The 24,761-nt window shown below is 36.3% G+C and overlaps 1 protein-coding gene across 1 annotated transcript in view; it reads right to left on the reverse strand.

The window, feature by feature from the left end:
* PAX3 (paired box 3) overlaps window positions 1-11,575 on the reverse strand; it is a 90,517-nt gene extending 78,942 nt beyond the window's left edge. Inside the window, exon 1 of the mRNA XM_077488301.1 lies at window positions 11,487-11,575. The gene's annotated coding sequence lies outside the window, so the exon portion shown is untranslated. The remainder of the gene's footprint in view (window positions 1-11,486) is intronic.
* Between the last annotated feature and the right edge of the window lie 13,186 nt (window positions 11,576-24,761).

Consider the following 24,761-nt stretch of genomic DNA (forward strand, 5'->3'; position numbering starts at 1 on the left):
AGGCAGCTAAATATGTCTTTAACACTTTGAAATACAATAATAAATAATCTGAATCAATACAGAAGTGGAGAATCCGTACTGGAAAACAGAAGAGTTGTTCACCTGTTCATATAAGCAATAGAGAAGAGAATGCAGGTATACCCCACTTTTAAGTACACAATGGGGTTTATTTACTAAAGCTGGAAAGTGCAAAATCAGGCTCACTTCTGCATAGAAACCAATGAGCTTCCAGGTTTTATTACCAAAGCTTAATTAAACAAGCTGGGGTTAGAAGCTCATTGGTTTCTATGCAGAAGTGAACCTGATTTTGCACTTCCCAGCTTTAGTAAATCCCATTGTGTACTTAAAAGTGGAGTATGCCTGTACGTTGTCACCTATGTTTCGGTTGACCGACTGCTAGTAGAAAGCAAATATTTTACAAAAAGAATATAATATGGCAGGTCAGGCTTCCCATAGTGCCAGAAGGGCATAGTACATCATTAACATGCTACATATTTTATCGTTTATAAAATATTGTTGATTTTATATATGCCTGTATATTGTAAACATTTCACAAAAAAAGGGAGGAATAATGGATGTAATTCGAATTTTAAGTTATTTAAATACTGCAAATGAGTCTTGGTTTTTGGATAGTCGGTGATAACAAAAAGTAACGTCTCCTTTCAATGGGCGGTTCAATAAAAAAAAAGTAATAATAAATGGAAATAATTTTTTTTTAAAAATGTAGAAAAAATAATAAATGGAAAGTCTACTTTTTTTTTTTTTTTTTTTTTTTTTTTTTTAATAATCACACTTTATAAACTGATGTTACCGCATCCTTCCTGATCAGTTCCCTCCTATTGATGCCTTTATACTTGTACGTACATTACAAGTGATTTACTTGTTCATTTTGCACAGTGCCTGTTTAGCTAACGTGTTCATAAATAAGGCAAACCTAGGTACATGTTCAATATTCGATCAGGTGAAAAATAAACAACATAAAGGATAACAGGGTTTTTGCATGCACATGGTGACTGAAATAAACAAATCTTCACCTTATTAATTAAGCTTAATGAGCCTTCCCTTTGCAAAGTGAACATAAACCCTCCAAAAATGAACATTCACACTTTGCTAAGTGAACAGTTTGTAGTCCTTCAGTAAATCAGTCCCATTGTGTAAAATGTAAGCTGCTTGATTCCCATTTAAAAGAATGTTGCAAATACTACTGCTAAAAAAAATGAAGAAGTCAGAGGAGGCCAGTGGGGCACAGTCCTCTTCTCTGCACTAATTACATATGAAATGAGGACTGCTTTTAGCTCATTTGCAATGAATTCCAGTTTGGATGCCCCTGCTGTTCCCTAACAAACACATAAAACGTGCTCTTATGTCCCCACACTGAAGCAGACACTACATGGGCAGCCTCTGCTGAGTATCCAGGACTATAGAGCGAGCCACAGTGCCATTCACTGAACACAGACTGCTACTGCTTGTCTTCAGTCCCAGCTTCACGAAAATACACCATTGAGTTCTATGTGCTCACTAGTCATAGCAGAGATGGCTATAGTCTATGAGATGATTAGACTGACAGGTAGACCCCTGTACTAAAGATTTTTTTCCCTTACATCAATGAGCTCAGACCAATGTGATTGTGGCATGAGCCTGCACCATCCTTTAGTGTAGTGATTCCCAACCTAAGTCCTCAAGTACCCCCAACAGGTCATGTTTTCAGCATTTCCATCACCCTGACCGGTGCTTTAAGGCAATGTCAAAAGAATGTGTGATTATTGTATCCAAGGGAAATTCACAAAACATGGCCTATCAGGCTGCATAACCTTCCAGCCTGATGTATGAGTGGGTGTCCTGTGCATTTTTGTTGGTCTACTAGTCATGAAATGTTATATATTACTAGTCATGGAAAGATATATATATATATATATATATATATATATATATATATATATATATATATATATATATATATATATATATATATATATATATATATAGGCATACCCCACTTTTAAGTAAACAATGGGGTTTATTTACTAAAGCTGGAAAGTGCAAAATCAGGCTCAATTCTGCATAGAAACCAATGAGCTTCCAGGTTTTATTACCAAAGCTTAATTGAACAAGCCGAGGTTAGAAGCTCATTGGTTTCTTTGCAGGAGTGAGCCTGAGTTTTCACTTTCTAACTTTAGTAAATAAACCCAGTTGTGTAATTAAAAGTGGGGTATGCCTGTATTATATTATATTATTTTATAATATAATATATGATGTAACACAAAGAGACCAAGCATCAAATATTCCCATTACAGCCCCAATGTACAGTAGGAAACAAGGAAACACCAGGACCATCAATTGGATACATGAGGACTACAAGTACAATGCAGTTGTGTTTTGTGTTGTGTCCAAACTGATACATTACAATCAGTGCAGTAAATAAAACTCCAGCTTTCAGCTTTACATCAGAGCACTGGCAGAGATGTCTGTCCTTACACCCCCTCACTGGTGTGCATCTAATGTAATAATACAGGCTTGCTGTAAAATATCACAACAGGGAGCCATGTTTCAGAGAACCCCAACTACATTACAAGCCTGTAAAGTTTTGCAAGGTAAGTTTAATACTGTCATGCTTTAGTGCACTTTTGGGGAGGCAGAATGCATTCAGCCAGGTGGAGGCGCTGACAAAGGTAGGTAACAGCCTTTATATAAGGCTGAGTCATAGAATGATTTACCAAAAGAGCTGACAATCTACACAGAGTACACATTCATTTTCCATATGCAAATGAAATATTTAAACAGGGATTTTGCTTATCCCATGATTGGATAATTAGGGTATCAACTAATGGAATATTTTATTTATTATTATTAATATTATTATTGCCATTATCATTATTATTATTATTGTTGCTGTTGTTATCATCACCATCATCATATGTGTCATTTGTCATCTGCTTCTTAACCGTTCAGAGTTTGTTATTTTCATCCGAGCTCCTCTGGTATGGGTACATAATAAAGTGCTGAAGTAAATAGAACAGTTGCAATTTGGCTATGATTTTGGTGACTTTTAGATATAACTTTTTTGGGCAGTGGAGTTTATATTCTAAATGAATACAGAGGGGCATAGGGGGTGATTTATTTAAGGCAAATAGGTTGTTCACTTTTCCAAGGTAAGTTGCACCGTGCAAGAGAATTTTCCCAAAAGCTTAGTAAATGTAGTGCAATTTTATTTTGCAAATAATAGCTAATCATGTGCAAGGAAAATACAAATAATAATATAATAAAAGATATTATATAGTAAAATAAATATATATATATATTTTTTAATTGTTTGCTTGCACATGATTTTGATGGTGGAAGTCAACAGACCTTCAACTCATTCACTAAGCTTTGGGGGGGGGGGGGGGGGGGAATTATCTTGCACAGTGCAACTTCCCTTGCAAAATGAACAGCCTATTTGCTTTTAGCAAATTAACCTCAGAATGCTCAGTTAGCAATGTGAATACAGGCTGCGGTCACATTAATTATGTGCAAGGTGAAGTCCTGTATTTGCAGAGCCTCTGCTCAGGATTCATATACAATCACGGTATTCCCTAGGGGAAGTGAACATTCTTCACCCCTTTAGTAAATTGCCCCCAATAACACAGTTCCCGAGAAGATCAGCTTCTAATACACTGGAAACATCCTCCCATAATGACATGGATGCCATGACAAGAAAGGCTTTAATCTCTGCAGAATGTAGCAGCATATTTCCAGTGTTTGGCCCTACAGGACGCCCCTCTGCTCTGGCTGTGCCATGTCAGCCCCATGTCACACCATGATGTCATTATCTACCCCTATAAATGGGAATGGCACTCATCTGGTGACACCACTCTCTAGGACACAAACCCAGGTGTGGTCACCTGACCGGGGCACCACTGCACACTCTGCTTGTCTCCACCCATAACTCTGACAACAAATGGACCTGACAGGTATTTTTTATCAGTTAGGTCAAAGAATGTGTGCTTGGCCTTCATACAGTCAGTCTTATTCAGTTTAATGTATTTACAGGCATACCCCAGTACACAACTGGGTTTATTTACTAAAGCTGGAAAGTGCAAAATCAGGCTCACTTCTGCATAGAAACCAATGAGCTTCTAACCCCAGCTTGTTCAATTAAGCTTTGGTAATAAAATCTGGAAGCTCATTGCTTTCTATGCAGAAGTGAGCCTGATTTTGCACTTTCTAGCTTTAGTAAATAAACCTAAATGTGTACTTAAAAGTGGTGTATACCTGTATACCTGTATGCGACTGGGCGTTTGAATTAAGAAAACATATATATCTTATTGCCCCAGTTTAGTGAAATAATATACTATATTGCCTCCTGTATCATCTCTAATGTCCTTAATCCCCCCTAGAGATTAATAAGAGCCCCCCCTCCCAACTGAGGAAGAGTAGCCAAGCACAGCCCACATAAATGATGATGAAGAAGAAGATGGAGTGGGGATTTCACGGTCCCATCCACCCAGGACACACACTAATTATAGCCTGGCCGGCCAGGTGCACCTTAAATGGGATTATCATCCAGCACTTACATCATATGGCCAGCATGACAAGCAGCAATGAGCAGCACTAATTCCTCCCTAAATGATAAAATTGCTGTTTTTTACTTTCAGCTGTTATGAAGCTCCTGTAAGCTGGGCAGCTGCTTGTAGCCCTATAGTGATATTCTATCACCTGTAATTATTATTATTACTTGTCCTATACAGGTCAGGAGGAGCATAGACAGAGACAGCACACCTTCCCTGGTCTCTACATACCTGCTATAACAGGCAATGTGCACATCAATGAGAGCTGGAGATACTAACTTCTCCTCCATGGTCATATCATATTCCTCCCTCCATAGGACCATGGAGGAGAAAATATGAGTCAATCAATGTGAGAACCAGACTAATCTCTTTTTATTTATTTGTGGAAAAGTATTTCTTACATTTCAATCCACCTCATTATTCAGAGAACAGACCCGTTGGACCTGAAGAGAATCATTTAATTTTAATTTATGAGCCCAGTCTTCAGGAGATTCTTCACACATTGGACATATTCCAAATTACTTATCATATGGTGTGATTAATTGAATTCACCCAATTGACCAATCCATTCATCTATCTCCTATTTATACATAAGGGGAGATAGATAGATAGATGTATATCCACAGTGGATATAAAAAGTCTACACACCCCTGTTAAAATGTCAGGTTTCTGTGATGTAAAAAAATGAGACAAAGAAAATTATTTCAGAACTTCTTCCACCTTTATGTGACCTATAACCTGTACAACTCAATTGAAAAACAAACTGTAAACGTTTAGGGGGAGGGAGGTTAAAAATAAAAACAAAAATAATCTTGTTGCATAAGTGTGCACACCCTCTTAAAACTGGGGATGTAGCTGTGTTCAGAATTAAGCAATCACATTCTAACTGGTGTTAAATAGGAGTCTGTACAAACCTACCATCATTTAAAGTGCCTCTGATTAACCCCAAATAAAGTTCATCTGTTCTAGTAGGTCTTTCCTGACATTTTCTTAGTCGCATCCTGAATGGCAAAAGCCATGGTCCATAGAGAGCTTCCAAAGCATCAGAGGGATCTCGTTGCTAAAAGGTATCAGTCAGGAAATAGGTACAAAAGGATTTCAAAAGCATTAAATATACCATAGTTCACAGTGAAGACAGTCATCATCAAGTGGAGAAAATATGGCACAACAGTGCATTACCAAGAACTGGACTTCCCTCCACAGTTGACGAAAAGATGAGAAGAAACCTGGCCAGGGAGGCTGCCAAGAGGCCCACAGTAACATTAAAGGAGCTACAGGTATAGCTGGCAAGTTCCGGCTGTGTGGTACATGTCAAAACAATCTCCCGTATTCTTCATATGTCTGGGCTATGGGGTAGAGTGCCAACATATAAGCCTTTTCTTACCAAGAAAAATATTCCAGACTGGCTACATTTGCAAAAACACATCAGAAGTCTCCCAAAAGCATGTGGGAAAATATGTTATGGTCTAATGAAACCAAGGTTGAACTTTTTGGCCATAATTCCAAAAGATATGTTTGGCACAAAAACAACACTGCACATCACCGAAAGAGCACCATACCCACTGTGAAGCATGGTAGTGGCAGCATCATGCATTGGAACTGCTCATAAATCCCTCTGCCTTGACTAAGGTCCCTGTTACAGCTGAAGAAAAACAGCCTAAAAAAAACAGTCAAAATTGGCACAAAACCTTCAGGCTTCTGCTAGAAAGCTGAACATGAAGAGGAACTTCATCTTTCAGCATGTCAACAACCCAAAGCATACATCCAAATCAACAAACCAATGGCTTCACCAGAAAAAGAGCCCAGACCTGAATCCATTGAAAATCAGTGGGGTGATCTGAAGAGGGATGTGCACAGTAAATGGGGGAAGGATCTGACAGATTTGGAGTGTTTCTGCTAAGAAGAGTGGACAAATATTGTCAAGTCAAGATGTGCCATGCTGAGAGACTCATACCCAAAAGACTAAGTGCTGTAATAAAATCATAAGATGCTTCAACAAAGTATTCGTTTAAGGGTGTGCACAATTATGCAACCATATTATTTTCTTTTTATATTTACTTCCCTCCATCTATAAGATTTCAGTTTGTTGTTCCAATGAGTTGGTCACATTAAAGGTGGAAAAAGTTCTGAAATTATTTATCTTTGTATTTTTTTTACATCACAGAAACCTGACATTTATAGACTTTTTATATCCACTGTAGATAGATAGATAGATAGATAGATAGATAGATAGATAGATGCCGTTAATGGAGTATATGATAGATAGATAGATAGATAGATAGATAGATAGATAGATAGATAGATAGATAGATAGATAGATAGATAGATAGATAGATGCCATTTGTGGAGTATATGATAGATAGATAGCTAGATAGCTAGCTAGATAGCTAGATAGATAGATAGATAGATAGATAGATAGATAGATAGATAGATAGATAGATAGATAGATAGATAGATAGATAGATGTAATTTATGGGGTATATGATAGATAGAGAGAGAAAGAGAGAGAGAGAAATAGTTAGATAGATAGATAGATAGATAGATAGATAGATAGATAGATAGATAGATGTCATTTATGGAGTATATGATAGATAGATAGATAGTTTCATAGTTTCATAGTTAGTAAGGTTGAATAAAGACACCAGTCCATCCAGTTCAACCTGAGTGTCTACAATTGTCCCTATCCCTGTACATTACACACTCACATTGGTCCCTACCCTCAAGGAGCCCACAATCCATGGTCCCCATTCATACTAGGGCCAATTTTGGACAGAAGCCAATTAAGCTACCTGCATGTCTTTGGTTTGATAGAGAGAGAGAGAGAGAGAGAGAGAGAGAGAGAGAGAGAAATGGATAGTTAGATAGATAGATAGATAGATAGATAGATAGATAGATAGATAGATAGATAGATAGATAGATAGATAGATAGATACATAGATACATAGATAGATACATAGATATATAGATACATAGATAGATAGATGCCATTTATGGAGTATATGGTAGATAGATAGATAGATAGATAGATAGATAGATAGATAGATAGATAGATAGATAGATAGATAGATAGATAGATAGATAGATAGATACCGTTAATGGAGTATATGATAGATAGATAGATAGATAGATAGATAGATAGATAGATAGATAGATAGATAGATAGATAGATAGATAGATAGATAGATGACATTTATGGAGTATATGATAGATAGATAGATAGATAGATAGATAGATAGATAGATAGATAGATAGATAGATAGATAGATGACATTTATGGAGTATAAGATAGATAGATAGAGCGAGAGAAAGAGATAGTTAGATAGATAGATAGATAGATAGATAGATGTCATATATGGAGTTAATGATAGATAGATAGAGAGAGAGAGAGAGAGAGAGAGAGAGAGAAATAGATAGTTAGATAGATAGATAGATAGATAGATAGATAGATAGATAGATAGATAGATAGATAGATGTCATTTATGGAGTATATGGTAGATAGATAGATAGATACATAGATACATAGAGATATGTCATTTATGGAGTATATAATAGATAGATATATATATAGAGAGAGAGAGAGAGAGAGAGAGAGGGAAATAGATAGTTAGATAGATAGATAGATAGATAGATAGATAGATAGATAGATAGATAGATAGATAGATAGATAGATAGATGTCATTTATGGAGTATATGGTAGATAGATAGATAGATAGATAGATAGATAGATAGATAGATAGATACATAGATACATAGATATATGTCATTTATGGAGTATATGGTAGATAGATAGATAGATAGATAGATAGATAGATAGATAGATAGATAGATAGATAGATAGATAGATGTTATGTATGGAGTAGACAGATAGATATCATTTATAGAATATATCATAGACAAATATAGAGGTGGAACATATATATATATAGATAGATAAACAGATGGACCAATAGATAGATAGATTATTTCATACAGATGGTTAGATATCAGGTAGAGAATATTTTTATTATGTAAGATAGATAGATAATGGATGACGTAGACAGATAGCTGATGGGCTCATCAGGTCACATGACATGAGATGAAGGGGTGACACAGACATTGTCATGCACACAGATGTCATCAGGGGGTGTCAGTTCAGGTGTACCTGTTCTCTGGGAATATTCATTCTTTTCATGTGTGAAATGACTGGATCTATGGGGGTCCCTTTATGTCTTTGTGTTTCTCTTTCTGTTGTTTTTCTCCTGCATCAATGACAAAACAACTGAAGGTAGAAAAGATCAACTTAGCGCACAGGGGGTCCATTGTCCCGCTGTGTATAATGAAGAGGGCTCTGTATTGGTTTAGAGCCGGTCCTGGGAAGGGCTCAGCCTATGTAAATGTCCTCCGAATAGAAGTCCTACTTTCATCTCACCTGTTACCTACTAATGACCTGAAAGCACAAGACCCAAGGCTATCCTACTGATGACTTCCACACCACTAGTCACTGCAAGGAAACCTTCATCTCACAACAAATTATCACTGTATATAAAACAAATGCTACTGTGATAGAAAACACATATATAATGCTAACAATAGGCAGATACACACCAGGATATACACCCCATTCACCTATTATTACTAATTACTGCTGCAATGTTTACTGGATTTTATTAATATTATTGTTATTATTATTATTATTGTTACTAATCTGCCTTTCCTGCTGTTATTATTATTATTACTATTACTGCTGATCTGTCTCTCCTGCTATTATTACTGAATGTTATTATTATTATTATTGTTGTTGTTACTGCTGATCTTTCTCTCCTGCTATATTTACTGAAGGTTATTATTATTATTATTACTGCTGATCTGTCTCTCCTGCTATTTTTACTGAAGGTTATTATTATTATTATAATTATTATTACTGCTGATCTGTCTCTCCTGCTATTTTTACTGAAGATTATTATTATTATTACTATTACTGCGGATTACTATTACTTGCTATTATTACTGAATGTTATTATTATTATTATTATTATTATTATTATTATTATTATTATTATTAGCATCTACCTCAACTTTTATTATAACGCCCTGTTATTGTAAATAATGTCGTTGTTCCTACTCTCTTTCTGCTGATCTGACTCTGCCTCTACCGATATTAGTACTTTTTATCATTGCTTTTATTAATGCTATTTTTACTATTATTATTATTACTGATCTGAATCTGCCTGTCCCTGTTATTACTGCTCTCGTGTTATCAAAGACTACTATCATGTACATCTTTTTTTTTTTCAATGGAATAAAATTAGAAAAACAAAAAACATTAGTGCATTTGATACATCTTTTTTGTTTTAAAGAATTAATTACAAATAGTAACATAAGCAATAAATGAATATTATTATAATTATAATTATTAATAATAATATGAATGATAATAATAAGAAGAAGACGAAGAAGAAGAATTCATTATAGTTTTTATTTGAAATCGTTTGACATACTGGGTTTTGTTTGTTGTTTTTTTCTTTTTAAATATATTATTATTATTATCATATTATTATTATTATTATCATCTTAACATCTATCTATCTATCTATCTATCTATCTATCTATCTATCTATCTATCTATCTATCTATCTATCTATCTATCTATCTATCTCGATAACATTTTCTTTCCATATATTTAGTTCAACTTTTGTACATTAGAGAGGTTGTGATTTCAGTCGGTCGGTGGGTGTATGGTGTGTGGTGGTATGAGGGATTATATCAGCAGCACTTGTCCTGATCAGATATGTCACCTGCTCCCTGTAATGATCGCCTATTTCCCTGTACATCACAAATCACACACTGCCGGTGTTTACACAACAGCACAACAACACATACAATTATCTCTGGTAACACTGATCACAATCACAGAACACTTATCATATCAGATCTGTTGGTCTGCCCTCATTACCTGTCCTATATCCTGCCCCCTGAACATTACACAGAAGCTGGAATCCACATCTCCTGGATAAATATTCCCCGTCTGTGTACCAGGGCTGTCAGTTCTCTGTCACTGCCACTGACCCCCATCCTGGTCTCAATTTTTATTTTCGTGCGAGTTGTTCTTTTTATTATTTTATTATCTGATACAACAATCATTTCCATTGTACAAATCACCATATTTATAACATTATTACTGTTATTTGATCAAAGTACCTTTAAACAGTGCACATACGAAATGTTATATTTTCCGATAAAATCAAGAAGAAATCAAACATGTATCATCATCAAAATTATCTGTTTAAAAAATACTATTCGGGAGAAAATTACACATTTGATGTTTCATCTAAATAAAGAGAGTGAGAGAGAGAGAGAGAGAGAGAGAGAGAGAGAGAGAGAGAGAGCTATTCATATGTGTATATATATATATATATATATTTTTTAATATATATATATATATATATATATATATATATATATATATATATATATATATATATATATATATATATGTGTGTGTGTGTGTGTGTGTGTGTGTGTGTATATATATAGATATAGATATAGATATAGATAGATAGATAGATAGATAGATAGATAGATAGATAGATAGATAGATAGATAGATAGATTTAATCTACAGTCTCTAGTCTCTTCAATAAATTGCTTTCAGAGCCTTATTCTTTAACCTATACAAAATAAATGACCACAAATTTGATCACAGCAACCAATCAGAGTTCTTGTTCAGTTTTTCATCCAATTAAATAAAATCTGATTGCTGGCTATTGCCAGCAACTCTATGTTCTTTTCGGGTCCCTGTGCTAACAGTCAATGCCAGTGCAGATTCAGCAGCAAAGGGCCCCCGATTTATGGTGCTCCCTCTTCTACCAACAGAACTGAGGAGCACTCACTGATTGTCCTGTAGTCACTGAGGACTGGAGTACCAAGGATATGTTTGGGAAACGAGATCCAGAGATTTTACCTGAAGGCTCTCATCATGAGTTCTGGAGATGGCTTCATCTTATCTTCCAAACGTGACTTCCCATCCACAGAGGTCTCCTGCTCTGCTCCAAGTGGTCTGCACATTAATTATATTTTTAAGTCTGACCCCCACCACAAAGAAATACAATACTGCATGCTGCAAAGGAGACAGAAGTTTAACATTTGGAAATTTCTGAAATGTAATCTGCATACCTAATTGATTCCCAGAATATCACTTTAAACCAGAAGATGTGTATCTATGTGATGGATATAACATTAATAGGCATATCCACTCAGGTCTACTAGTCACTAGGCTCTTTGAAGATTACACTGCTTATTTAATGCCCACTTCACACATTATACCTGGTCCCTTACTGTGGAGAAGGCATTTTCCCACATAAATCCAGTGGAAACAGCCTTCCTTTCTCCTCTTCTCTCTGCCTTCTGTTATACCCTGTTTTCTCAGTTTTTACCCCCCCCCCCCCCCAATCTTTCTCCCTCTCTCTTCCCTGGTCTCCCTTTCTTCTCTATCAGTGATAATGTGCAAAGCACGATGATCCATATAGAACCAATAATATCTTTCAATTGATTGAAGTCAGATAAATGATGATTTCTGGAAAAAAAGAAAAAAGATATATATATACAGTATATATAGATATAGATCTATCTATCTATCTATCTATCTATCTATCTATCTATCTATCTATCTATCTATCTATCTATATATATGTTTGCTTATGTATACAGCCTCGCCCAGAAGGTTTAGATATATAGAAATCCACACAAGACAGTTTGCAGGGTAGATTTCCAGCATAACATGCACATATGTTCTACATTCATTTCTGTTATATCTGAAAAAAGTTTCAACTGCTGTAAATAGAATCACAAAATATTGAAGCAAAATAAATGCAATGTTAAAGATACCTAAAATATAAAAATCTATTTGTAGTGAAGTTATTTATAAAATGGCAAACATAAAAAAATAAAGTGTTATGTGCCACTTTTGGAAAATGCAAACTGGTTACTATAGGAAACACAGGGAGAGGGTAAAAACGCTTTTCCATAGGCATGTTCAGTGTGAATTTACAAATGCAATGTTTAGACAAAATCTAGATATAGCTATATGTGTAGTACTAATCTGGTATACATATATCAGCTGCTGTGCTAATAATATCAAAATGAAAACGTGATTTAAAAATAAGGACAGCACTAAGGGCACTTATCAATGCAGTGTAACACAATTTATATAGTGCAAAACCAAAAATGTTCATAAATAAAGTGCTCTGTGCAAAAAAAAAAAAAAAATGAAAAACAGGTGAACAAATGCCTCCATCATTACATCCATAAATACATCATTGCATCCAGTGATAAATAAATGAGTCTCTGTAGTATTCTGCCAACACCTCTGTTGAAATGTACACTAACTCACCAGATTTTCATGGTTCAGTTACATGTTTGTGGCATATTGTGTGTTGCATTAAGGCAAGCCTATTCAAAATGAACCCTTAAAATTGCACATAACCTTTTTTTTTTTAATGCAATGCGACATACTATTAAGTGTTACAGCATGTTATGATGCAGGCACATTGCCTTATGTTGGGATAACATTTAAAAGCAATGGTCCCGCAAAACACAGCAATGCATGTTACTAAGCAATACTCCAATTCTGCGCTCAGTGCTATAAAGATAAATGAAATCATAAAAAATACAATCACAATCTATAAAGAACTAGGAAGCAACTCACATGTTTTCCATGTATAAGCTATATGAATTTTTTTGAACTAATGACACAATTGTAGGAAGAATGCATGTTACTTGCATTACCAGTCAATGTAATAATGCACACTGTATGCAAGAATTACTGCAAAGCAGAAGTGTGAATGAATCCTCAGACCTACGATGATCACTCAGTATCCCAAATCTCTATTTATATCAAACTCCATGTTTTAAAATTCCATGTGTTTATTAAAGTAGATGTTTATTGTATACAACTCCCCACCTTTGAAATGTTGCCTCCCCACTGCTGCATATTGCGTTACCTGTTTTGCTATGCAAAGCCCTATCTACTCTTTGTAGTATGTAGGTTTAAAGTGGGATTCCGCTGCGGTTTAGTTTTTTTTTTACCTGTGTCACTGGTGGGCGATTCCTACCGTGTCTTAGCAGTCACGATCGGCGTGTTTTTGACCCCCGGCGTGACGATTTTATTGCAGTCCGGCAGTTTCCATTTTTACTGTGGGCGTCTGAAGCCCACAGGCATTTACTTTCTGTATGCGATGACGCTGAGCTCCCAGCATCCACCGCTCCATCGGCTTTACTATGTCCCCCATGGATTCTTGGGAAATAGCTAAGAAATTTCCCAGGGACCATTGCAAGGCCGATAACCACGCCTACTCCCACGGGAGGACAGCCCGGAAGTCGGCACAAACATCACAAATATAAGGTAAGTACTGAATAATATTTTATTTCAATGTTCATTACTGTAACTATGTTACCATGCGATTAAGATAAGAAGAAGATGCAATTTTAGGTACAAAACCGCTTTAAACAAGGCTAAATCCCATGGAGCAGTGAAATCACAAACTGGCTCCCACTGCTCTAGGTGTTGTTGGAGGGGGAGAAGCTTTCTTCACATCACACAGAATATATGAAGCTTTGTGGTCAGGTGACCAGATAGAAAAATGTACGGTAACAGATATTTAAATTGTGATTTATGCAAAAGTTATATGCATCTCATTGGGGAGCAGGGGAGAGACAGCATATAAAAGGTGGGGTGTTGTATAGCCTAAGTTTCTAGTGTAAAAAAAGGCAAAAACTGCCAACAAACATCGACAAATACTTTTCCAGCTTTGAAATAAATAGTAAACAAATCATCAGCACACCCCCCCGAGACACCTACACTGTTCTGTAACCTAGTGTGTGCAACAGTGCTGACACTTCTGACAAAGTGATGTAACCTCCAAGCACGACGCGTTTCATCCAAAAGTAGAATTCATCTCCAGAACTAGGATACAAAAAAGCAAAAAAAATTGTGAAAACAGTGGGATTGATTTACTTACTTACTGGAGCGTGCAAAATCTGGTGCAGCTGTGAATGGAAGCCAATCAGCTTCTAACTTCAGCTTGTTTAACTAAGCTTTGACAAAAAAAAAAACTGGAAGCTGATTGGTTTCTGTGTAGAGCTCCACCAGATTTTGAACTCTCCAGTTCTAATAAATCAACCCCAGTGTTTTCTAAAAGAAAACATCATGGCAATCATTCATAGTTAAGGTTTAGACTTTTCTTACGCAAAATCTACCCATGTATAGATATCTTCTACTGCTCAGTTTAATTTTAAATAAAAAAAAGTGATGGTATTTTAATACTTGTGGTATATAGATTTTTCTTTTCAAATTCAATCTTTAAATGTTTCACTTCCAATCAAATCTAACTTTAAAGCCAAACTCCTGCCAAGATATTTTTTTTATGAATAAAAAATGTAACATTTTGTTTGAATACAAAAACATAGGTGTCCGTTTATGAAACTGTGAACAGCAGTGATTCCCGAGGATTGCCACTGATCTCAGCTCCTAAACGGTGTATGAAACAGAGATGATTGGGGGAGAACATGTTCTCCGCCCATTATCTCCACACACTAAGAAGCTGTCATTGACTGACACAGAAATGGCCAGTTTATAATGGTGCGATCTCAGCGCTTCACTGGCGATCTCTGTCAGAATTCACACTCCCTGATTCACCAGCTCAGAGGTGGTGAATCAGGGAGAGAAGAGAGAATCCTGGGGGAACTGAGGAGGAAGGAGGAAGGTGTATATATGTATATATAATGTGTATCTATATAATGTCGATCTATATATACAGTTTTGCTCAAAAGTTTGCATACCCTGGCAGAAATTGTGACATTTTGGCATTAATATTGAAAATATGACTGATCATGCCAAAAAACTATTTTATTTAAGGATAGTGATCACATGAAGCAATTTATTATTTGCTTCCTTTTAAAATCATAATTATAACAGAAATCACCCAAATGGCCCTGATGAAAAGTTTGCATACCCTAGAATGTTTAGCCATGGTACAGACACAGAAGGTGGCACACAGGTTAAAGTGGCAATTAAAGGTTAATTTCCCACATTTGTGGCCTTTTAAATTGAAATAAGTGTCTGCGTATAAATATTCAATAAGTTTGTTAGCTCTCACACAGATGCACTAAGCAGGCGAGATACTAAGCCATGGGGAGCAGAACAGAACAATAAAAAGACCTGCGTAACAAGGTAATGAAGCATTACATAGATGGAAAAGGATATAAAAAGATACCCAAAGCCTTGAATGTGCTAGTCAGTACTGTTCAATCATTTGATAAGAAGTGGAAAATTTGGGGAGCGCTTGTTACCAAGCCAAGGTCAGGTAGATCAAGAAAGATTTCAGCTACAACTGCCACAGGTATTGTTTGGGATACAAAGAAAATCCCACAGGTATCCTCAGGACCAATTAAGGCTGCTCTGGAAAAAGATGGTGTGATTGTTTTTAATGACCACAATACAATGATACTTGAACAAAAAAAAACTGCATGGTCAAATTGCCATAAAGAAGCCTTCACTGTACAAGTTCCACAAAAAAGCCTGGTTACAAAAAACAAATATCAAATGAGCCCTGAATTTTCCACTTCTTAATAAGGGATTAACCAGTACTAAATGGCATATTCAAGGCTTTGGATATCTTTTTATATCCTTTTCCATCTTTATAAAGTTCCATTACTTTGTTACGCAGGTCTTTTGACTGTTCTTTTCTACCGCCTCATGACTCAGTGTCTAGCCTGCTTAGGGAATCCAAGTGAGAGCTAGCAAACTCACTGACTATTTATACACAGACACTAATTGTGATTTAAAAAGCCACAAATGTGAGAAATTAACCTTTAATTGCCATGTTAACCTGTACCAAGGCCAAACGTTCTAGGGTATGTACACTTTTTATCAGGGCCATTTGGGTGTTTTCTCTTTTTATTATGATTTAAAAAGGATCCAAAAAACTATGTGATAATAAATGGCTTAATTTGATCGCTATTATTGAATAAAAGAAAGTTTTCTGCATGATCAGTCATATTTTCAATATAAATGCAAAAATTTATGCCAGGGTATGCAAACTTTTGAGCACAACTTTATATATATATATATATATATATATATATATATTATGTAGGGGGACTATTTCTTTTTTTAACCTGAGGTGGGCCATCTGTCCGTGTATGCCTCTGTGTATGTCTCTTTGAATGCCGGAGAATAGAGCAGTGGCTATTTTCCACTGTTTCATAAATGGACACCATCACGAGGATTACCACTGACCACAGTCCATAAACAGTTTATGAAACAGAGATAATCAAGGGAGAAGTGTTTGAACATGTTCTCCCGCCAATTATCTCCGCACACTGAGAATCCTCATTGACTGACACAGAAACAGCCAGTTTATGAAGCTGCGCTCTCATCACTTCTCTGGCGATCTCTGTCAGAATTCACCCTTCGCGATTCACCAGCTCTGAGGTGGAGAATCAGGGAGTGAAGAGGGAATCCCGGGGGATCTGAGGGGGAAAGAGGAATATTTTTAACTTCCTTCTACCTCGTTCAGACCCCCAACACTGTAACCAGGTCCCCCTGTCATATTTATGTATATATATATATATATATATATATATATATATATATATATATATATATATATATAATATGTGTGTATATAAATGTATATAAAATGTATGGTATATAAATAATGTAGGGGGACTCATTATTTTATTAACATTAACCACGCCATCTGTCCGTGTACTGAGCAGTGATAATTTATCACTGCTTAATAAACTGACATCTTGGTGTTTCTGTGAATTTCTGGTGTAGTAATCTCATAAAGTCTCATGGGATTCCAGTATCAGGGGCCGTTCTCCACTGTTGCAAGTGTTTGTAGATCACTTCACTCCTCCGAAGGAGAAGTGATCTACAAAGCTTCATAAACAGAAAGATCTCCTCTGTAAATGACGGAGAATGAAGGAGCGCATAGATTTCACTGCTTCATAAACGGACAATTGCAAAATGAACTTCAGATCCAATCAAACATTAGAATTAGATCCAAAAAAGTTAATACTAAAAAGAGATGCAAATGGAACTGACATTAACATTTTCAAAAGGAGTGGATGCTGCTAAGGTTTGTAAAGGACTTGTAAGTATGTTTACTGTTGTACAAATGTCAAGGTCACAAACCTTGCTACATTTAAAATCTGTAGAAATCTGTGATATACCAGCCAAGTTCTAGTATGACACATCCATAATCATCACATCTGTTGTCATGTCTTTATAATTTCAACAATATTTTGTTAAGATAACTAAACCCTAGAACAAAACTATGCTTTATTGTAGCTTACCAATCTTTAGATGCAGTGGCTGCATTATTTTTTGTTTATGCCAACAACATTTTCAGCAAGTGCAGAAAATACCCATTGATCTTGCCAGAAATGCAATTTCCTTGTCATTTCATGTGAGCTGATCCAAAAGCATAAATCTATTTAATTTTTAGACATGTATGATGTCCAGCCCAAGTGGCAGCCATTTCTCCCTTCATAGATACACTGGAGGAGTGGATTGAAAGTAGATTGTTGGGGGAATTGTATTAGACCACCAATGACTTAGGGTGGAAAATGCTACTATGTGTTTAATTTTCAATATTTTTTTGTTATTAACATCCCTGGTGGTATGATTATGTCAGATTTTTTTTATCTCAAAGCGGTACAGTTGTTTTGCATAGAAATTTGGCGTTTTATATTATAGGCTTGTAATTCCTAGTAATAACACACTTAAATCTGTCCAAACAAGAGTCTAGCAGACATCCCTGGTATGATAAAGTTTGAAACACAAAATCTTAAATTATAATATAATAAATAACTATAAATAATTATAAAAAATAATAACATAATAATAATAATGAAATGAATTTCCCCACGATTCACTATCGCTCATTTCTGCAAGTGTTCTAATTTCACTGTTTTCTAGCTGGTCTAAAACGGCTTTTGATGTAAAGGGACACTTTTTGGTTGCCATGGATAATCTCAAGTTTTCAGGCAGAAAGAACAGTATATAAAATATAAATGTGGGCATGTAATGACATCAGAATACCTTTGACCAGTTAGTACAAGGAGGGAGGAGCCTGGGAATGGTGCTGGTCAGGCACGCCGTAGGAGCTCTCAGTCGCTACTCTCACCTAATGGAGTGTTACTAAGCCTCCCCTGCTCCCTGACCCTCTTACCTTGACCTCAAGAGAGTCGGACAAATCCCTGCACCACAAAAATATACCTTGGGCCAGCGTTTTGTGGTGGGCTCGCCACAACTGTAGATGAGGGAGGTTGCTGTGTTCACATGCCGTGCCTGGGCATCTCCTCCCTCTCTGCTGGGACACGGTGGAGAACCAAACATGCGGTGCGCCCCGAGGTCACTCCTTCAATTGTAGGAGAGGCTGACCTCTGGCGCCAAACAAAACTCCGCCATAAAGAGCAGAGGGGCAAGAGATCCCCTGAAATACTAGCTACCTGCTCAAAGACCATGAGGTCAAAATCCCAAGGGGGTGGGGGGGGGAGAGGATGGGGAGGGTGGTTGGGCAAGGGTGGGAATTGGTCTGTGAATCATATAAAAGTCAGTGGTGTTCTGGGTCCAATAAGATACGATGTGTTCCCCGTGTCTCACTACGTTTGCCCCCCCCCCCCCCCCCACACAGAGGGGGAGGAAGATGGGATACTATGTTAGAGATACAGGAAAGTGGGGGAGAATTAGGAAAACATGAATAACACAAAATTCCTGACATATAATGTTCTAGGGCTAAACTCCCCAGAGAAAAGACATATGATACTGCGGGAACTAGAAAGAAATGCTGCAGAAGTAATATTTATACAAGAGACACATATTACACAAGATACAAATGTCAAGTTATATTCAAGGAATATTCCAAAATGGTATTATAGAGATTCCCCAATCAGAGAAAAGTGGATCCGGGGGGCCATTATCTCTTTTTGAGAGGGACTGTACAGGGTACAAAGTACACGCTTGTAAATGTATATTGCTCCAATAAGAATCCCCAAAAATATTTGGTAGGAATATTAAAAAATGTGATGGAATTTAAACAAGGTAAACTAATACTGGCTGGAGACTTTGACTTTTCCATGGACCACAAACTAGATAGTACGTCAGTCGCACTGGAGAGAGAAAATAAACAACTAAGAACGATTAAATAAATAAATAAATATATATATATATATATATATATATATATATATATATATATATATTAGCATCAACTAGTGGATATTTGGAGAATTCAACACCCAAGCACAAAAGACTATACGATCCATTCGGCTGTACTTGATACATACTCTAGGTTGGATTATAGTTTGGTAGAAAATAGAATTTTGGAGACAGTAATGGAAACAACAATAGGAATAACAACAGTGTCGGATCATGCCCCTGTGACAATGAAGATGAAACTGTGTGGGAAAACCCCTGGGAAAAGCCCATGGAGATTAAATGAAGAGCCAAAGCTAAAGAGACTGACCAATATTTCCTGAAGAACGAGAAGCCAGAGCTAACAAAAGCAACTATATGGGAAGCACATAATAAAAGGGGAAAACTGATATCTATTGGGGCAAGAAAAAAGAAGGAGAGAGAAAATAACATAGAGAAAACTATAAAAGAAATATATGATCTGGAACAAAGACATAAAAAGCAAGCAGAATTGGAAACCTACTGGATCCTAATCATAAAAAGAGACCAATTAAAAGACCTGATGAAACAGGAAACTAGGAGGAAGTTCAATAGAGTATCACAGGAGAGATACAAATGGGGTAATAAGCCAGGAAGTACCTTGCAAAAATCTTGATAAATAAGAAGACCTTGAACTATATTGAGAAAATAAAAAAATAAGAGAGGAGAAACAGTGAATAAGACAATAGATATTAAATTGGCCTTTCAACAGTACTATAGTGCACTCTATGAAATAAAGAAACAAGAGACACAACAAGAAACAATAAAAGAAACAATAAAAAGAAACATACTAGAATATTTAATAAAGGCCAAATTGCCCAAAATTCAAGTAGAACAATTGATAGAACTGGAAAAACCAATCACGCAAGACAAAATTAAAATGGCATTGAAAGAAACCACTATAGGGAAAAGCCCAGGGCCAGATGGAGTCACAATTATATATTATAAAAAATTCCAGAATCAACTGTTCCCAAAGATGTGCAACTATCTGAATAAGTTAGGGACCTAAGCCAAAAGCGCACAGCTTTTTCCACAACGTGAAACTCCTATCACACCCAAATATGTCCTCATCGTTTCCGGACTACCACATCCCCTTCTTCAAGTACTCACAAATACGGCATTTCCTTCAGGACTCCAAACATAACACATACTGGCACAGAGACCTCACACCTTTTGAAACCATTTGTAACAGTAATGAACCCCAAAAACACGTTATATCGGCGGTTTATTCACTCCTTTTCTCATCACATGACATCAAACAAGACAGAATAGTCAAACGCTGGGAATCTGACCTCAATCTAGACCTTACCACTGATGAATGGGAAATATTTATCACAATATCCACAAAGGCTCCGTAAACGTCACCACAGAAGAAAGCAGATACAAGATATTCTCAAGCTGGTATGGGACCCCTGATAAGATTCACAAATTCTACTCTAGCATTCCCCCTACCTGCCGGAGATGCAACAGTTCCACTGGGACTCTACTACACATTTGGTGGGAATGCCCACTCATACAAACGTTTTGGAAAGAAATCCATAGCCTGATTGCTCAAATCACAACGTATACCCCGGACTTCACTCCTGCCCAATTCCTATTACACCACACCCCCACTATTAATTCCCATTCACGTGGGTAAGAAGAGAACTGCCATACCTAGGAATTAAACTGACAACTGCTGTAGAGAAGGTATACGTGGCAAACTACATTCCACTGCTGAATGAGATTAGAGCGGAGTTAAAGAAAAGCTCAATGCAATCGTTATCATGGATGGGAAGAGATAAATATGTTTAAAATGGTGACTCTTCCAAAAATAATATATAAATTCCAGATGTTACCAATAGTCATACCACAGAGTTTTTTCAGAATAATAAAAACAATGATGATAAAATATATTTGGCAAAATAAAAAGCGTAGAGTAAAATTCGCACTGATTACAAGGAAAAAAATAAATGAGGTTTAACAGCACCAGATATAAATAGATATTTTAAGTCCGTAACTATTTCACGAATGGTAGAATGGGTTAATGAAAAAAGTGAAAAAAAGTGGATTGGGATTGAAAACACACTAAGTAGAACAATATTGCACAAAAATATTTGGGTACCACGTAAGTACGGAGGCACACGATTTGACCAAAAACATATTTAAAATCTGGGATACACTATATCGACAAAAAAATAGGGGATATAACTCACTGGAAAGATTTTTTTCAGCCCAGGGAAGGAGACATCTTTGGGTGGTAGAATGGGAAATGCACAAATAAGGGATATGACTTTACACGGGAAGATTAAATCACTACAAGAATTAAGGGAAATAAAGGGGTGGAAGATAACTGAATGGGAATACCTTCAATTAAAAAAATTGATAAATGCAATACCTCAACCAATTAGAGATGGAAGCAAATTAAATCCATTGGAAAAACTCTGTGGTAAACAAACTCCATTGAAACATGGAATATCTAAAGTATACGGAATATTGACAGACCTGGAAGGGCAAGAGATGCCTCCCTATATAGGTATATGGAAAAAAGAAATAGGTATGAAATTAAAAGACGAGCAAGTCGAGAGAATGATAGGAGCAGTGCATAATTACGTAGTGGATATAAATACAATAGAAATGAACTATAAGCTCCTGGTAAGATAGTATCTGACACTGCATACCAAATCCAAATACCAACCAGATAAATGCCCACAGTGTTGGAAGGAATGTAAACAAAAGGCCACGATGACACACATCTGGTGGGAGGGTGCAAAAATTTAAGAATATTGGCAGGAAATCTTGGAATATATAGAAGAGATAACTGGGGAAATGATAACTAATACCCTGCAGACGTGTTTATTTAATGATTCAAAAGCTCCAAACAAGCAATATGGGAAAACATATACTCCAATATTGTTGAATGGCTAGTTCGTAAAAAAAATGGTTAAACACAGAAAAACTGGACGTAAGGGAATGGTTCAAACAAATAGAATACTATAGTAAAATGGAATACTTATGTAGCAGAGAAAAAGATATTCAGAAAAATACAATAACATCTGGGGGAGATGGAGAACCTTTAAAACATTGGAGAAATACATAGGAAAGATGATGGAAGGTGGCAGGACCTAAGTAGACCCGAAAAAAAATAAAATAAAAAAAAGAGGGTAGAAAACAAACCAAATAGGATGGGAAGCAGAGAAACCAGTGGGACGAGGGACAAAAAAGAATAAAGGAAGATTCGAATTTTAGTAAAATAGAAATAGTGGGAAACAGTAAATAAGATTTTATACTAATACTTGGAAAGATTTGCTTTACTATTTTTTTCTAAAGCGAATGAAAAGAAATTGAATAAACAATAAAGATTAGGGAGAACCACAATGATGTGAAACCGAGAAGGAGATAGTAAATGAATGTAAAAGTTGAATGGGTCTCTCAACGTAGTTTGCTGATGTGGTATTTAAAAAAAAAAAAATAATAATAATAATATAAAAGTGCATGCAGGGTACTGGACAAAGCACTAGGGATAAAAGGGAGGTGAAATGATATGATACAGTAATGTAATCTGTAAGATTACAGTGTACTGTATGTGTTATGTATTTTGTACTTTTTGAGTTTTCAGCCAGGCCCCGCCCCCATGCATCGCTACGCTCGCAGGGAAGGGAGCCCGACACACAGAGGTATCGGGCAGAGGACACAGCCCGCAGACACAGAGCAGGGAGATCGCAGGATCCTGGTGACAAGGTAAGTAACCTGGACCAGGATCCTGAGATGCAATCCCGGGTGTGTTACCGGTAATAGTACTGAAATTTAACCCCGAGTCACACTCGGGAATACTGCCAGGGAGGTTAAAGCAACAAGTGTCATATAAGGTACAATCAATAAAAAATAATGCAAACAGCTAAACTGAGCATAAGCATAGGAATGTCATTCCATCAAAATGCTCATAAGTATAAGACCTCTGAATGTTAAACCTAAAGATCTCAACATAAAATGTGCTTGGTGGAAATACTGGTAAGATTGACTAAACAAAATAATATAGAAGGATACAAATCGTTAGTAATAAGGTCAAGAAATATACATTCAATCTGACTGTATAAAGGCCCATCGAGCCACTTTGGAATGGCTATGCCACAGGAAAAAGATATAACGTAAGGAGGAAGGGGAGGGGAGGGGGAAGGGAAAAGACCCATGAGTGTCATCAACATAGAACTATATGCTCTATCAAGACAGCTTGTATTTATAAAAGGAATCAGACAGACAAAAACATAAAATAGAAGAAAAAAAGAAGAGAGAAAAGAAAAAAAAAGAAAAGAAAAAAAGAAAAGGAGAAAAAAAAGAGGTTCAGCCAAAGGTGCTTTAAGGTTCAGATATATATCGTATCCATGGATCCCATGTCACATTACATTTCTTAGTAAAATTGTGAAGGATATATGTGAGTCTAACATTAACCATGATCCAGCTAAGTTTATTCTTCACGTAGTAAAGGGGAACCATTGACTGCTTCCAATATTTAGCAATAGTTATTCTAGCTGCTAAAAATACGTATATCATTAGCTTCACCGATTTTTTAGGGACCTCATCAGGAAGCGTAGTTCCGGGGATCTACGTATATTAACTCCTGTCTTTTTTTTTATGTTTTTAAACTCCATCAATAAAGTTTTATAATTTTATTGTACTTTGGTTGTGCCTATAAAGTCCATGAACTGTGGTTCAATGTGTTAGTTTCATATACAGTGGGGAAAATAATGATTTGATCCCCTGCAGATCTTGTAAGTTTGTCCACTTACAAAGAAAGTAGACCCAACTAAAATGACCCAAAACATACCTCCAAGGCAACAAAGGAGTGGCTCAAGAAGTAGCACATATAGAGTGGCCTAGGCAGTCTCCAGACCTTAATACTATAGAAAATTATGGAGGGAGCTGAAACTTCGAGTTGCCAAGTGACAGCCAAGAAACCTTAAGGATTTAGAGAAGAGCTGTAAAAAAGAGTGGACCAAAATCCCTCATGAGATGTGT

Source organism: Lithobates pipiens, unplaced genomic scaffold, assembly GCF_037356315.1.
Source record: "Lithobates pipiens isolate NorthernLeopardFrog02 unplaced genomic scaffold, aLitPip1_a1.2 Scaffold_18, whole genome shotgun sequence".
Taxonomy (NCBI): Eukaryota; Metazoa; Chordata; class Amphibia; order Anura; family Ranidae; genus Lithobates; species Lithobates pipiens.